Raw genomic sequence first — 15,128 nt, 5'->3', positions numbered from 1 at the left:
TTCTTTCTCTCACCCCATCATCTCTCTACCGCACTCTCTCTCCCCCTCTAACACACACACTCTCCTTCTCACACTCTCAATCACTCAGTCACGCTCTGATTTTTCTCCCCCCTTCTCTCCCCCTGTCTCTTTAACTCATCTACTCTCTCTCTTTCTCTCTATCATTCTCTCCCCTATTTCTGTCAACCATTCTTCCCTCCAACCTCTCCCTCTCAATTCTCATGCGCACACTATCTCTTCTATCCTCTCATTCCAAGTGCTTAAAATCTGGAGTAACTTTACAGTTTTGTTTCAGCCACAGTCAGCGCTAATGAGAGACTCACCGTCTTCTCTCCCCACTGACTGAGCTTCGGTTCCTGCCTCTGGTTCCCGAGCCTCTCAGTGATGTGCTTCAGTGGTCTGGGCTGTACAGTAATAACACACCCTGATCACAGTCCAGCAGCTAATGTCTGGCAGTAAATCATAGCCAAGCCCTGTTCCCTAGGATATTTCCTTGGAAACTGAATGTTTACCTGCTATAAAAGTTCCACTGGTCGGGGCTCAGTTCCCAAAGCATCAATTTAAGATAGAGAGATCGCAAATTAGCAAATCAGGAGGTTTGGAGAATATGTTGTCCTACACATTTGGTTGTTGGGTTATGGAAAGCCCTGGCGGGAAGGGTGTTGAGGCAGAATCCATATTGGTTTTCAAAACATGTCTACATATCGATCTAAACGGAGTGAACTATCTACAAATGGATTTGGGAACAGAGCAGCGAAATGGGACTGAAAGGTTAGTTATAAAAAGTGCCACCACATCCACCATAAGCTGAGTAATCTTCGTCTGTGCTGTACATCTCTATGTTACTTTGTTTGTGGGTGTGGTACAAAAGTTTGGCTTCAGGGATATTTCGAAAAACTAAATGGGAAAGAAAGAAATAAACTTATTGGAGATGCCATTTTTTTTAATATTGTGTTAAATGTTGTGGATTTTGTCGCTCATTTTCTCTCTTTCCTCTCACACACGGTCTGTATCACTATCTCAATCAGTCTCTGCCCTATCTCCCTTTGTTTCTCTCACGTATTCCCTCCCTCTCTGTTACTCTTTCACACACGCTTTCTCCCCAAACAACATCACACCTCTCACACTCTCGTTCCCCTCTCACACTCTCTCTATCTCCCCTCTCTCTATCACTCACTCCGAATCTTCATCTCCTCTTGCGGAAACACCTTCTCCTCCCACACGCTCAATCATTCTCTTTCACTTTCTGTCTCTGCTTTCTCCCTCTATGTTTATGTTTCTTACTCTCGCTCCCCACCCCAAACGCTCCCCAGCGCGTCTTTCTCTTTCACTACATCCACCCATTTTGTCAATCAATCTTGTCCTCATTTTTCGCTCACGTTTTCACACTCTGTCTCTCTTCTATCAGTCTGAGTATCAATTAATCTGTCTCCCCCGCTGTTAAACACTCGCTCTATCACTTCTTTGTTTCTTTCATTCCCTAAACTTCTCTGTTTCATTATCTCACACTCACTCTATTTCTCTCTTGACTCCCTCTGCTTCCACACTGTTCCCCCTCCTGTCTCTCATTTCTTACTCACTCTCTTACCCACACACAAACTCTTCTCTCACAATCATTCTCCCTCACTGCCCCTCACCACCCCTCTCACACACACCCCGTCTCACAATCTCACTCACTCAGTCAATCACTAATTTTTAAATCGCTCTCTCCGTGAATCTGTTTCTTTCTCTCCTAACCGTCCTTTCTCCAACACACTCTCCCCCATTTCTGTAAATCGGACTGTCTCATTTCTCAGGCGCACTCTCCCTCTCTCCTCTATTATCTTGTTCTTTCTCAATTTATCTCGTTTCACTTCTCTTTCACATTCTGTCAATTGCTCTGTGATAAAACGCTGCATCAGTTGCATTACATAAAGCATTTACTATTGTGTAAGTTAATACAACAAGAAGATGAGTGACGAGTTCTGGTCATTATCCATTTCATAGAGTGTCACCAATAAAGCTCGTCTCCAGAAACTGTACAATCTGCTGCAGAGCAAGATTGGTGGTAATCTGTTTTCCCATCCATCATCAGACCAACACCAGTGTGACTTTGCCACCTACCACTTCAAATTCACCTTTGATTCATTTTAACAACCCGCCCAATTTAGAGCATCCACTGCGCTGTCTATCTAATCTCCTGATCGTGATCTTTGAACCTCATTTTCTGTAACAGTCAGTGAAACGTTATCATTTTTTTTTTCGTTCAATCACCCGGCGTCGTGGGTTGGTGACCACCTACGGTCCGCCTTGTCGCTTTCCTTTCACTGTTGTGTAGATTTTGTCGCAGCGGCGATTGCTGCCAGGTATGTACACAAACCCTCGGTAACAGACACGCTGCACAGATTTCGTCAAACACCACCCCCCCCCCCCCCCCCCCCATCCCTTGTGGCGACCGATAACATTATTTGATTGATAACTTGGCCCCTTTTGAAATTAAAAAATTAAAATACAACAGACCCGCAAACGGAGTCCTGTAGCTCAGTGGTTAGAGCACTCGCTTTGCAAGCGAGAGACCTGAGTTCAATTCCAGGCAGAGGGCGAAACCTTGGGCACGTTTCCTTACTCCACACAGAGCCTAATAACAATCCCTCCAAAAAATAAAACAATAAAAAATCGGTCAATTTCAATCTACGACTGTTTGTGGGACATTGCTGTGCGCAATTGGCTGCCGCGTTCGCCCACAGATATACAGTCAGTTCACTTTACAGTGTGTTCTGTGAAGTGCTTTGGGACGTCCTCCCGACGTGAAAAGCGCTACATCAAATGCAAGGATTATTATTATTATTATTATCATTGCAAATATGCTTGGGACCCGGAAGATAGTCAACAACATGAGCAACATTTTATCAAAAATCGTTTCCACTTGTCGGGAAAGAGAAAGAAAATGGCGGCATTCAGTCCGTTAGATTGCAGACTGCAACATAATTTTGTCTTATTTCCTCCAGCGTAAAAGAAAGTGATACCCATTCAGAAATATGCCATCTTCTCTATAGAGTCACCATATTCGGAGCAGACTGATCTCTCGAGTTGGAGGGATAAGTTGCAAATTATTGTTAGATAACAAAGGGAGATTCACCCAGGAAGAGAGACGTCTCAGAAGAGGCAATAAATTCAACAGCAGCAACAACAGTACAGTGCCCTTCACGTGGGTAACATCTCGGAGCACTTAAGGAACAGTGTTACATCAGTTCGGACCACAAAACGTAATAATTATACACAGAAACACACACTTCCACTCTCTCTCTCTATCTCTCTATCTCTCACACACTCTCTCACATTCTTTCCCTCTCACTCTCACACACTCTCACCCTTTCACTCTCACACAGTCTCTCACTCTCACACTCTTACTTTCTCACACAGTCTCTCACTATCTCACAGTCTCTCTCTCACATTCACACTCTCGCACAGTCTCTCACTCTCTCACACACTCTCTCTCGCGCTCTCTCACACACTCGCACAGTCTCTCTCTCACTCTCTCGCTCTCACAGTCTCTCTCTCACACACTCTCACACTTTCTCTCTCATTCTCTCTCTCTCTGTCACCGACACTGACCGTCGTCTCCGCCGCCATCACCACCTCCCGCGGTCCCGCTTCGCGCTCAGACAGACAGGCGCCGCGCCCCGAAACACCGTCAGCCCCGCGCCCGGAGACGGCACTGCGCAGGCGCCGAGTTCAAAAAAAAACCGTCGGCCTCGCGCGCGGAGACGGCACTGCGCAGGCGCCGAGTTCAAAAAAAAAACCGTCGGCCTCGCGCTCAGGGACACCACTGCGCAGGCGCCGAGTCAGAGGGAAAAAGATGCGCCAAAGTCAGGCGACGAGAGACACACAGAGAGAGAGAGAGACAACCGACCGACAGAGGCGACTGAACCCATCGACCGTTTAAACCTCACACTGAGGCCTCCCGACGCCAATGAATAACCCACACAAACAATTCTGGAAGTTTATACCCGAATGAGAAAGGCTGATCCCGTCACTACAGTCATCCACGCACTTGATCCACAGAGAGCCCAGACATTGGGGCCTCACCCAAATATATTGCCCACAATACACACAGTGAGTTCACTTTACACTATATCCTGTGTTGCGCTTTAAGATGTGATGAGGCGCCAAAACAAATGCAAATATTATCAGTGTTATCTCTGAAATTACTAGTGTTTGCACTAACTGCTTCCGCTACAGGACTCCACCGATTATATCGCTGCCTTCAAATAACACCCCGAGAAACCATAAGGACACTAATGTTCAGCATTGGAAATAAATGAATAGATGTGGACGCTTTGGATCAGAAAAGATTCCATCCTGATCCAACAGACATCAAATAGCCATCCAGCAACACCTCAACATTATACTGTTAAAACATGACAGAAGTTGTATCGTTCCAGATCATAGCATTTAATATGACTAAGTTAATATAATAATAATAATAATTCTTGCATTTGGTACCGCGCCTTATCGCGTCTTCACAGAATAACCTTCAATGAATTGTCTGTGTTCTCTGACACTGACAGCCAAGCGCTGGAATGGCACTGAATCGCGGTTTACTGTGGCTTTTAGGTTTCACATCAACGTCAATATGAAGGACAAATACCTCGAGGAGATAGTTCATGACAATCTCGTTTGTTTTGTCAGCTTCTGAGGAAGAAGGCAACCGGTGAAAACCTAAACATCTCAAGGTTAGAACAAGAATAACATCACATTTGTACCGCAGCTTTCACATCGCGAGGATGTCCCAAGGCAATAGACAGTCAGATCTTTCATACAACCACCCAATTTACAACCCCCTTTCCTTGCCCCTTGGGGTTAAGCAGAGCTTTGCTGGACTGATCGAGGTCAGCTTCCTAATACATTCCATATTTTGCAGGAAAGAAGTTCACACCTCTGAGATAAAGAGCAGTTGGATCCTTCAGCACAGATGTAAGACAATTGGACCACAGAAATTAAAGGCTGTAGCTTCAGACATCTGGCGAACTGAAGTCTGAGAAACAAGCAGATCGAGAAAGGCTGTTTGCATGTATGTGGATGACACTCAACTCTACCTCTCCTCCTCTACCCTCAACTCCACGACCACCGATGTCCTGACAGCTGTCTGTCTGACATCAAGTCCTGGACGAGAGACAACTTTCTTCAGCTCAACGTGCACAAAACTGAGGCCCTACTGATTGGCTCATGTCAGCGCCTCCGCACCTCAGGCACTGACAGCATCAGCATCTGAGGCCGCACTCTCCACCTCTCAAAGCCATCAGGAACGTCGAGGTTCTGTTGGACCCTGAGCTGTCCTTTCTCCGTCATATCAGCGCCACAACTGGCACTGCCTTCCACACCTTCGAAACATTTCCTGACTACGGCACTATCTCACCCCTCACGCGGCTTAAACTCTGGTCCACGCCTTTATCACCTCAAGGATGGACTATGGGAACTCTCTCCTCGCGGCCTTCCCGGCCCTCCCTCCACACTGCAGGTCATTCATTGCTCTGCAGCTCGTGTACTGTCCCGCACCAGACTTCGCGACCAAATCACTCCCACCCTCGCTCCCCTCCACCGGCTCCACATCCCCCAGAGGATTGAATTCAAGATCCTCATCCTCGCCTACAAGGCCAATCACGGCCTCGCTCCCTCCTACCTCACCGATCCACTATCCCCCTACTTACCTGCCCGTACCCTCCGTTCCTCTGGCTCCGGTCTGCTCCACATTCCCCGCCCCAACCGCCCTACCATCGGTGGCCGGGCTTTCAGACTCTCAGCCCCTAGACTCTGGAAATCCATCCCCCAGTGGCTTCGCCGCTTCCTCCCTTTCCTCCTTCAAGGCCGGTCTCAAGACCTTTCTCTTCAACCGTGCCTTCACTTCCCCTCTCGAGTCTCTACCCGTTCCTCGCTCCCTCCCTTCACTCCCCCCAACCTGACCATTTCCCCCCTGCTCGGGTCCCGACCCAACTCCAGCGCTTAGGGACGTCCTCCTGAGTTGAAAGGCGCTCTATAAATACAGTCTTGTTGTTGCTGTTTTTGTTGTTGTCCTTGTTCTACCTATTGCTTCCTGTCATGTGCACTTGTGCCCACAGCTCTTGGATTTCCTTCATGATTTTCTTGTGGATTGTGGGGCTTAGAACAACAATCTTCTGACTGAGAGGCCAATGAGCTACCAACTGAGGCAAATGACACACTCTGAAGCTGTAATTGGTATAATTAGGACAGACCCGAGCAGGAGAATCCACACCTGTCAGAGGTATCCAGTGAAAGAGATTCATACATACAGAGTATGGTTGGTACAGATCAGAACTATTTTGATGCACAAAGCAGTCAGTATCTGGAATGCCCTGTGGGAGTATTGGTTGAGGCCGATTTCATACCGGCTTTCAAATGGGAACTGGATAAATACTGAGAAAATTGAAAGGGTGCCAACGGGCACAACAAGATTGCAAAGATGCTCAAAGGAATGGCGGGGTCAATTAGGGAAAACTTCTAGTGGTGCAGAGAGCACGGCTGAAGTATTGAAAGAATGCTTCTGTCATCACAAAAGAGGATACTGTCAATGTCACAGTAAAACCGGGAGAGGTAGAGAATTTGGATATGATAAAAAGGGAGAGAAGATACTTAAAAGATGGGATGCATCCTGGATTGCTGAGAGAGTTTCAGTTGGAAATACCGGATGCTTTGGCCTCAATTGTTTAAACCTCCTTGGATATGGGAGCAGTGTCCGAGGACTGGAGGGTTGCAAAGGTTATAACAACTGTTCGAAAAACGGCAGACAGACGAATCAGCTCAAGTATACCATCAACATATAGCAACAGCTCAAACTGGGGCAGTTTGTTTCACTGATAACTTGAAGGTTGAGAATGTAGATTTGGTATCAATCCTGTTAGTTTGAGCTTTAAAAATAGGTTGCAGTGGCAGTGAGTTCAATTGTGTCAACATAATTAGTGCGTTTCACACACAGCCCGAAGCTGCAGTTTATATCTTTATTAACAGAGAAACAGCAGCGTTTCCACAAACACAAAATTTCCTCTCTACACACTGACTGAAATACAGAGGCACATAAAGGCATAGCGAGAGAAAGAGAAAGAGAGAAAGATAGAGAGAGTTACGTACAGGTAAAGAGATTTCGATAAGGAAACATACATTTGCCCCCAAGAGACAAATAGGGATACACACAAGACAGAGCAATTAAGACACAAAGACAGGCAGAGAGCGGCATAAGTACAGATACTCATAGACACAGAGAGAGGTTCAGTGATACACATCATACATAGACATAGACAAAGAGAGATACAGAGAGAGATGCAGAGACGCACACAGAAAGAGATGTACAGACACAGCAAAACACACACACACGGAGGGAGTTACAGACAAAAAAAGAGACAAAATGGATTTTTACCGACAGAAAGCAATCCACCAATCGACTAACAAGCGGGATCCCACTAAATAAGTGGCGTGTGTTTGGAGGAAGGAAACTTGCCGAAAGTTTTGCGCTGCTCGGGAATGGATCTCGGGACCTCTCGTTTGCGAGACGAGTGCTACTTTGACTGTAATCAACCACTAAGCTTTCAACTTCAAATTCAAGATCCTCCAACTCGTTTTCACATCATCTAATTCCCTCACTCCTTCCAACCTATCCGATCTACTTACCCCCCCCCCGCACCCACGCCAACACCCTCCACTGCTGGTTCCGGACTCCTGGTTTCCCCTCGTGCCCTCCGTTAAATCTGTAATACACTGTAAAGTGGATCAGGACGCTATCTCTTGAGAATGGCGCTGAGTAAATGTGTGTTGTTATAAGCTACAGAACTCCACAAATCTGCAGATCCAAAGTGACTTGGTGCTGAGGTTAAACACTAATGTAAACGATATTGAGATAATTGATTCCTTGAGCCTACCTTGGTATTTCTCTCTGTGGCCAGTTGGTGACGGTGGTGAATTCCCACCTCTTGGCCTCACTCTCTCTGAGCTGCCGATCTCCTGCACAGGATAAAGGAAATGTTCACTTGGTGGTTCTGCCTCAGACACAGTGACCCACAAAGCTGCTCTCGGTATGTCTGTCGGGCTCCTGGTTGCACAATATCCCCCTGAAGGCTGGATGGCTCCAGTTCCTCATGGTGTGCTGGAAATATCTGATTGGTTCCATAAATAAGCCCTTTTAGCACATTTAATCTCATTCTCCAAGAACAACCCCTTGCCCTCCTCAGCCCATCACAGCACAAGTTGTCCTGGCCTTATGCGCAGTTCACAGAGAACTGTTGCATCGTCCATTACCATCTGAGCATAGAAAAGCTTCACGGTGTCTATCCTGAAATTGTTCTTTGTGACTGTAATCCTGTCTCCGCTTGTTCACACTGGGAATGTAGATAAAGACAATGTTGAGGACGTTGTGTGTGTGTCAAACAGCGTTTGATAACTGTAGGTAAAGGACGTTCTCCTGCTTACAGAAGCTAATTAGTGGCATGGCTCAGGGGTCTGTGTTGTGGTCTCTCTTCCTTTCTATAGATGTGAAAGAGCAACAACAAACACATTACATTTACACAGTGCCTTTCACGCCGCAAGGACATCGCAAGACTCGAGACAGTCAGGGATTTGGAACCGGGAATGGGGATCGAATCAGAATCGAAGGAGCGTAAGGTAGTCGTGTGGCAGCAGAGGAGGGTCTTGAGATATGCCATGAAAGAGGCGAAGAGATAGCACTGCAAAGGGAATTTGGTATGGAATTCGAAAGAATGTAGTCAGAGAATATGAAGACCCGGCTGCCGATGGTGGCACAGGAGGAGGTCGGAAACTACTGAGGACAGATTTCTATGGGATAGAAACGAATAAGTTCGTGGAAGGCCTTGAAATTGAGAAGGATTTTGAACTATCGTCTGGTGGATGGGTAGTCAGTGGAGTCGGGCCAGAGATGGGTTGATGAGGACATGGATTCCGGTGTGGTAGAGGACTGTGTGTGAAGGCCGTGGACAGTTGAGGGTTTGCACATGAACTGGGAGTTAGATTTGAGAGGGGTATGGTCCAAGAGGGGTTGGTGAAGGGGAGGAAAATATCCAAATGTATGTTCAAAAAGAAAGGTCTTGAGGCTGATCTTGAAATAAGTGAGCATGTGAGTGAGTTGAGCGGAATACACACCATGAATGCGAGTCCTTAACTGACGTTTAGTTTCACAATTAATTTAATCAACCACAAAAGTAAACCAACTTGAGCAAGATATACACCACCGTTACCTCCACCGAGCCTTCCACAATCATTCATGCTTGAATGTGACAGAGCACCACTTTCACACAAGAAGAGATGATCCCTCCATAGTCGTACACATTGAATTTCACACCAATCTTCCTCCATGGATCTACCAAGCACCAATTTCAGGCACAATAAATCATGGTGTCACACAGCCAGTCGAACAATCCCCCGCATATTTCTTTGATTTATCAAATACATACTATTCAGTCAGCAACAAAAACAGCTCCATACAAGTAACATCCTTTACCCAACCTGGTGCTTCCAAGTTTCTAATCAAGTCCAAGTTGATACGGTGGAGAAGTTGACACTATGGAGCTGCACATCCAAGGTAACTTTATATCATTCCCGTGTATGTCACATCACACAAACTTCAGGCAGGTGAATAAACCCAATGTTAAAGCATATAATCAATAATATTTTGTCCACTCAATTCACGACTGTTTGTGGGACACCGCTGTGCCCAATTGGCTGCAGCGTGATGCACACAACATACCCTGTCAATCTACATTACAGTATATTCTATGAAGCGCTTTGGGACCTCTCGAAGACATGGTAAAGCGTTGTTTCAAATGAAAAGATTATTATTAAATTATTAAAATTACAGAAGCCACCATTCTCCTCTTCGTGTTGTAAGATTGCTCAAGACATTCCAATTATTATTATGTTTCCTTTAATCTGTTGCTGGAAGCATGTATTGGAAAGTACAAAAGGGGAAGAAGAAGAATTTGAAATTTCCAAACTATTTAAGGAAAGATAGCGAGAAATCAATAAACACATTTTATCACTCTCAAGGTAGTGATTGTAAGATAAATCTAAAATGATAACAAAATATTCAGTATAGGGTAAGCAGCTCAGATGAAAGGGCCAGGGCTTCAGAAAATGTTGCAGAAGCAGTAACTTTGAACAGCAAGTCTATTCTGCCTTTTGCATTTGATAAGAGGAAGTAGTACAAATAATTGAGGAAGCAGATCCTCTGTACAGATTCCGCAAATCTGTACAGTTAAAACAGTCAAATGCTGAAGCCACATAACCTTATATGGGATTTTTCAATGTTTGGAGAAGGTCACCGAGTGCAAACTGAGAAGCACTTAGAGATATACCAAACACGTTATAAAGCGCTATATCAAATGAAAGAATCATTATGATTTTCATTATTATACCTAAACGATTCATGGAGAGCTTAGCCGATTAAGGAAAGGTGCCAAGTGAAAATAAAAGCATGAAGCAGAATAGCTCGGAATAGTAACTGTGACAGGCATACATCGTGGAACAAACGTATATATTGCTTTCTTGTTGGAATATAGTGACAATATTAACACAGATAATTAATGAACAGTGATTATCGAGTGCAGAGTGTTTCTAATAGCATGTCATTCATGGTGTAAAGTATAGTATAACGCGATGAAAATCATCATGGGTAAGTTTAATGTCTTATGATTTTATTATGCAATTAATAATTAATGATGGATATACTGTTTGTTTCAATATGCAGTGAGCGTAAGATAGTTAAAAAGGCAAGAATGGCCACTTTTGTTTGTACGATCCATGATTCTCTGAAGAGAATGCAAAAAANGGAGTTAAAAGCTTTCTTAAAGTAGTGAGTGATCAGAAAGAGATTAATTCACCCACAAAATTGGGATTGTAAGGTTATTTGAACACTGCAGCAAATGATTAACCTGAACAAAAATATGATGCTTTGCGAAACTATAGTCAAGCTATAGAAGGAAAGCATTATGAGCGTGTTATTGTATAAAATACAGCTGATTTGTGCATTTTGTTAATAGGGCTTAAAGAAAAAAGAAGTGGTCAAGTGCGAATACTCAGACAGAAATTAGGGAACTGACATTCGTGACTAAGCCCTATGTGCAAAGACAGAAATTAGGGAACTAGTGCATGTGATTTGTGTTTCATATAAAGAGAGGTCTGAGACAGGGAAAATTGAAGCGATAGAGGGTCAGTGCGCTTCCCAGTGGAAATCGGAATTATCGATTTTATTGTATCTATGGTCTCCGTTTGAAGAATAAGTTAGTGTAACGTGGCTCTTTGTATTCCTTATTTAATAAAGTATTAGACGATTCAACCAATTGATGATCTGTTCCTGAATCTGTCACAGTGTGTGTGGGTTCCAGAATCTCTTGCGATGTGGACATTGATGAAACTAAAACCACAGGTTGTCAGTTGGGATTGTGCATCCAGAGAGTTTGCTGAAGAGTTTTCTGAACTGATCACCCGACCAGGAGGTGGTGATGGTAAAGCAATTAATCCTTTACATACTGAAAAGACAGACTTATCATCATAACACCATGACGACCAGAATGGTGAAGGGATCAGCCGTTCTGACTGCACCTCAACATGACTTGGGACAAAGGTTCTGCACTGACGGTACGAATGGTGACTCTGAGCGATACGGAGAATGGGCAAAAAGATTCAGAACAGCAATTCCTGACACGAAACAGATAACAATGATATTATTAGCCGCTCCCAGTCCCCCCCCCGGAACCCTCCCAGTCCCCCCCCCCGGAACCCTCCCAGAACCCCACCCCGGGACCCGTCAGCCTGAAAACCTTCCTGGTCGACCTTGTTTACGGAAGGCTTCCATCTAACAACCCCACCCCCCCCCCAACGGGTCGGAGGCGGGCTCCGCCGCTGTTAAGCGCTCTGAGACGTTAGCCTGGAGGGAGCTGTATAAGTGCAAGTTGTTGTGGTGGTTGAATGGCTCCACTCATGTGACCCGACCCCCAACCCTGACTACCTGCCGCTCCCAGCCTCGCCCCCTGCCCCGCCCACCGCTTAACACCGTTCGTTACAACTGTCACCTGTCACCCACCAACTGTCACCACCGCACAATGAGGACCCGCTCCCAAAAGGCCTCAGGAATTTCTTGGAAAATCGGAGGCGCTGATTTCTGTTGCGCACCAACGGCAACAAATCTGAACCACGGCAGAGAAAGTCCCTCCCGCCTCACATCCCACCATCACCTGAACCCTGCACCCCACCACCCACTCCGACCTCTCTATCACCTGAACCCTGGCCCCGCCTCCCATCTCACTCTTACCTGGACCCTGGCCCCGCCTCCCATCTCACTCTCACCTGAACCCTGGCCCCGCCTCCCATCTCACTCTCACCTGAACCCTGGCCCCGCCTCCCATCTCCCTCTCACCTGAACCCTGACTCCGACTCCCATCTCACTGTCACCTGAACCCTGACCCCGCCTCCCATCTCACTGTCACCTGAACCCTGGCCCCGCCTCCCATCTCACTGTCACCTGAACCCTGGCCCCGCCTCCCATCTCACATCACCTGAACCCTGGCCCCGCCTCCCATCTCACTCTCACCTGAACCCTGGCCCCGCCTCCCATCTCACTCTCACCTGAACCCTGGCCCCGCCTCCCATCTCACTCTCACCTGAACCCTGGCCCCGCCTCCCATCTCACTCTCACCTGAACCCTGGCCCCGCCTTCCATCTCACTGTCACCTGAAACCTGACCCCGCCTTCCATCTCACCGTCACCTGAACCCTGGCCCCGCCTCCCATCTCACCGTCACCTGAACCCTGGCCCCGCCTTCCATCTCACCGTCACCTGAACCCTGGCCCCGCCTTCCATCTCACCGTCACCTGAACCCTGGCCCCGCCTCCCATCTCACGATCACCTGAACCCTGGCCCCGCCTCCCATCTCACTGTCACCTGAACCCTGGCCCCGTCTCCCTTCTCACTATCATCTGAACTCTAACGCCACCATGACTCCTAGGCTCGGCGTCAGGACAGCTGACCCGGCGGATGGCGATGGATTGTGATCTCCTTGACCATCCTCTTTGCTGCGGTTGGGACTTTCCTCTCCTCCAGTCTCCCCGGATCCCGCCATGTGCCGTCAAGATGTCGAGTGGCCTGAGCAAAGAGGAAAGTAACGGCCCTGCCCCAGGGTTGCCCGTCAGTGCCTGTAAGGCCGATGTGTGCTTTTGCGAAGGGGAAGCGTCTCCGTCCAATCCTGGGGACAGCGATAAGGCGCTACTGTTTGTTAGCGCCTTAAGCGCCTCACAGATGCTCAACAGCACCTCACAGCTCCTGCACATCACCTCACACCTGCTCACTAGCACATCGCAGCCCCTCAGCAGCAGATCATACATGCTCACATCTGCTCGTGTGCACATTACACCTGATCACCTGCTATTTCCACGTGATAGATAGCGAGCGCAGGCGTTACAACGTCAATGGCTTCCTCACTGTCTCTAGATGCTCCTCACTAGTTTCTGGCCGCTCCATCAGCCCCCCAACCAGAGGCCGAGGACTTTTGTATTGTACACTACTGTATTATCCACCAGCGCTGTTCCCTCACATGGCTGAGCTCGACATTCCTTGTCCCACAACTTTGGCGCCAGCCCCTCTGCCACCAGCGGCCTTGCCCTGATTCTCTGATCCTCCCACCTCCCAGACCCCAAACTCCCAGTCCCCTTTTCCCTCCAGTCCACCAAGGCATCCAGCACCCCAACCTCACAGGTCCACCCCCCCAATCTCACAGACGCCCAAACATCCAGACCCCCAAACTCACAGGCCTTCCAACCTCACAGAACACCCCCCCCCAAACTCACTGCCCCCAATCACACAGCCCCCTATCCTACAGCCTACGCCCAGCGTCCAGCATTAAAAACTCACAGCGCCCTCACCACCACCGCCAAACTTCCAGGCCTCCCCTCAAACTCAGAGCCCCCCTAACTGCCAGCCTCCCAACCTCCCAAATTCTGAGCCCCCTCCAACATCCCAGCCCCAAAACCTCAATCTTCCAGCCCACCAACCTCTCAAACTCCCAATCACCCAACCTCCCAGCTCCCCAACCGCAATCTCCTCTACCTCCGAAATCCCCCGCGGCCCCGCGAGGCACTAAATCCTCTACCCTCAGCCCAGGGGGAGATTATTTAGGTTAGTGGTGGCCAAACCATGATCCCTTTGTCTAAGTTGAACACATACAATTAGAACGTAATGAAACTACACAGGAAGGCCCTCAGCTATTCAGTGTTACATAGACCCTTTCCCCACCCCAACAGTGAAGACAAATGCCACCCACACACCTACACCCCCACCACTACCCCACACCGCCGACATGATCAATTGGAGAGTTGTCAGCCAACACCGGGAAAGGGAAACTGCCTCAAATAAAAAGAGATTTCGCTGGGAACAGTCAGCAGGTCAGGCAGCATCTACACAGAAAGGAAAGTGGATCAACGTTTCGGATCCATGACCCTTCGTCAGAGAATCTCACTCCCCTTTTTCTTTTGTGTCACAAGATATTTTAATCCACTCGCATGTATGAGCTGGACTGGTCAGCCCACGAGGGCCATTCAATACGACAACTGCAACACAACTACATTTGTAAAGCGCCTTTCACATCGGCAGGAAATAATAATCCTTGCCTTTGCTATGGCGTTTTTCATGTCTTCTGAGCTTCTCAAAGCACTTCACAGAAAATAATCTAAAGTGAATTGACTGTATATTTTGTGGATGAAGCGCGGAAGGCAAATGTACGCAGCAATGTTCCACAAACACTGATAGAGTGACCACATTATTGTTTATTTTTGTCTTGAGGGTTTCTTATCAGGCGCGTGGAGTAAGGAAACTTATCCCAGGTTTCGCTGTGCCGGGAATCAAACACAGGTCTCTCACTTGCGAGTCAACCCCAATAACCAATGAGCTGCAGGATTCTAAAATTTACCCGCAATTTACATAAAAANTTAAACTGCCCATTAATGGTACTTTCGTTTAATGTGAGAGCGAATAGATAGTTTCCGCCTAAAGAAACGCCACCCTCTGGCGGCAGTAATGCGGTACTGCAGACTTTTATTATTAATTTGATCACCGAGTCAACCACTGTAAATTATTAT

Source organism: Callorhinchus milii, unplaced genomic scaffold (assembly GCF_018977255.1).
Source record: "Callorhinchus milii isolate IMCB2004 unplaced genomic scaffold, IMCB_Cmil_1.0 Scaffold209, whole genome shotgun sequence".
Taxonomy (NCBI): Eukaryota; Metazoa; Chordata; class Chondrichthyes; order Chimaeriformes; family Callorhinchidae; genus Callorhinchus; species Callorhinchus milii.
Note: the sequence above shows the minus strand (reverse complement) of the source record.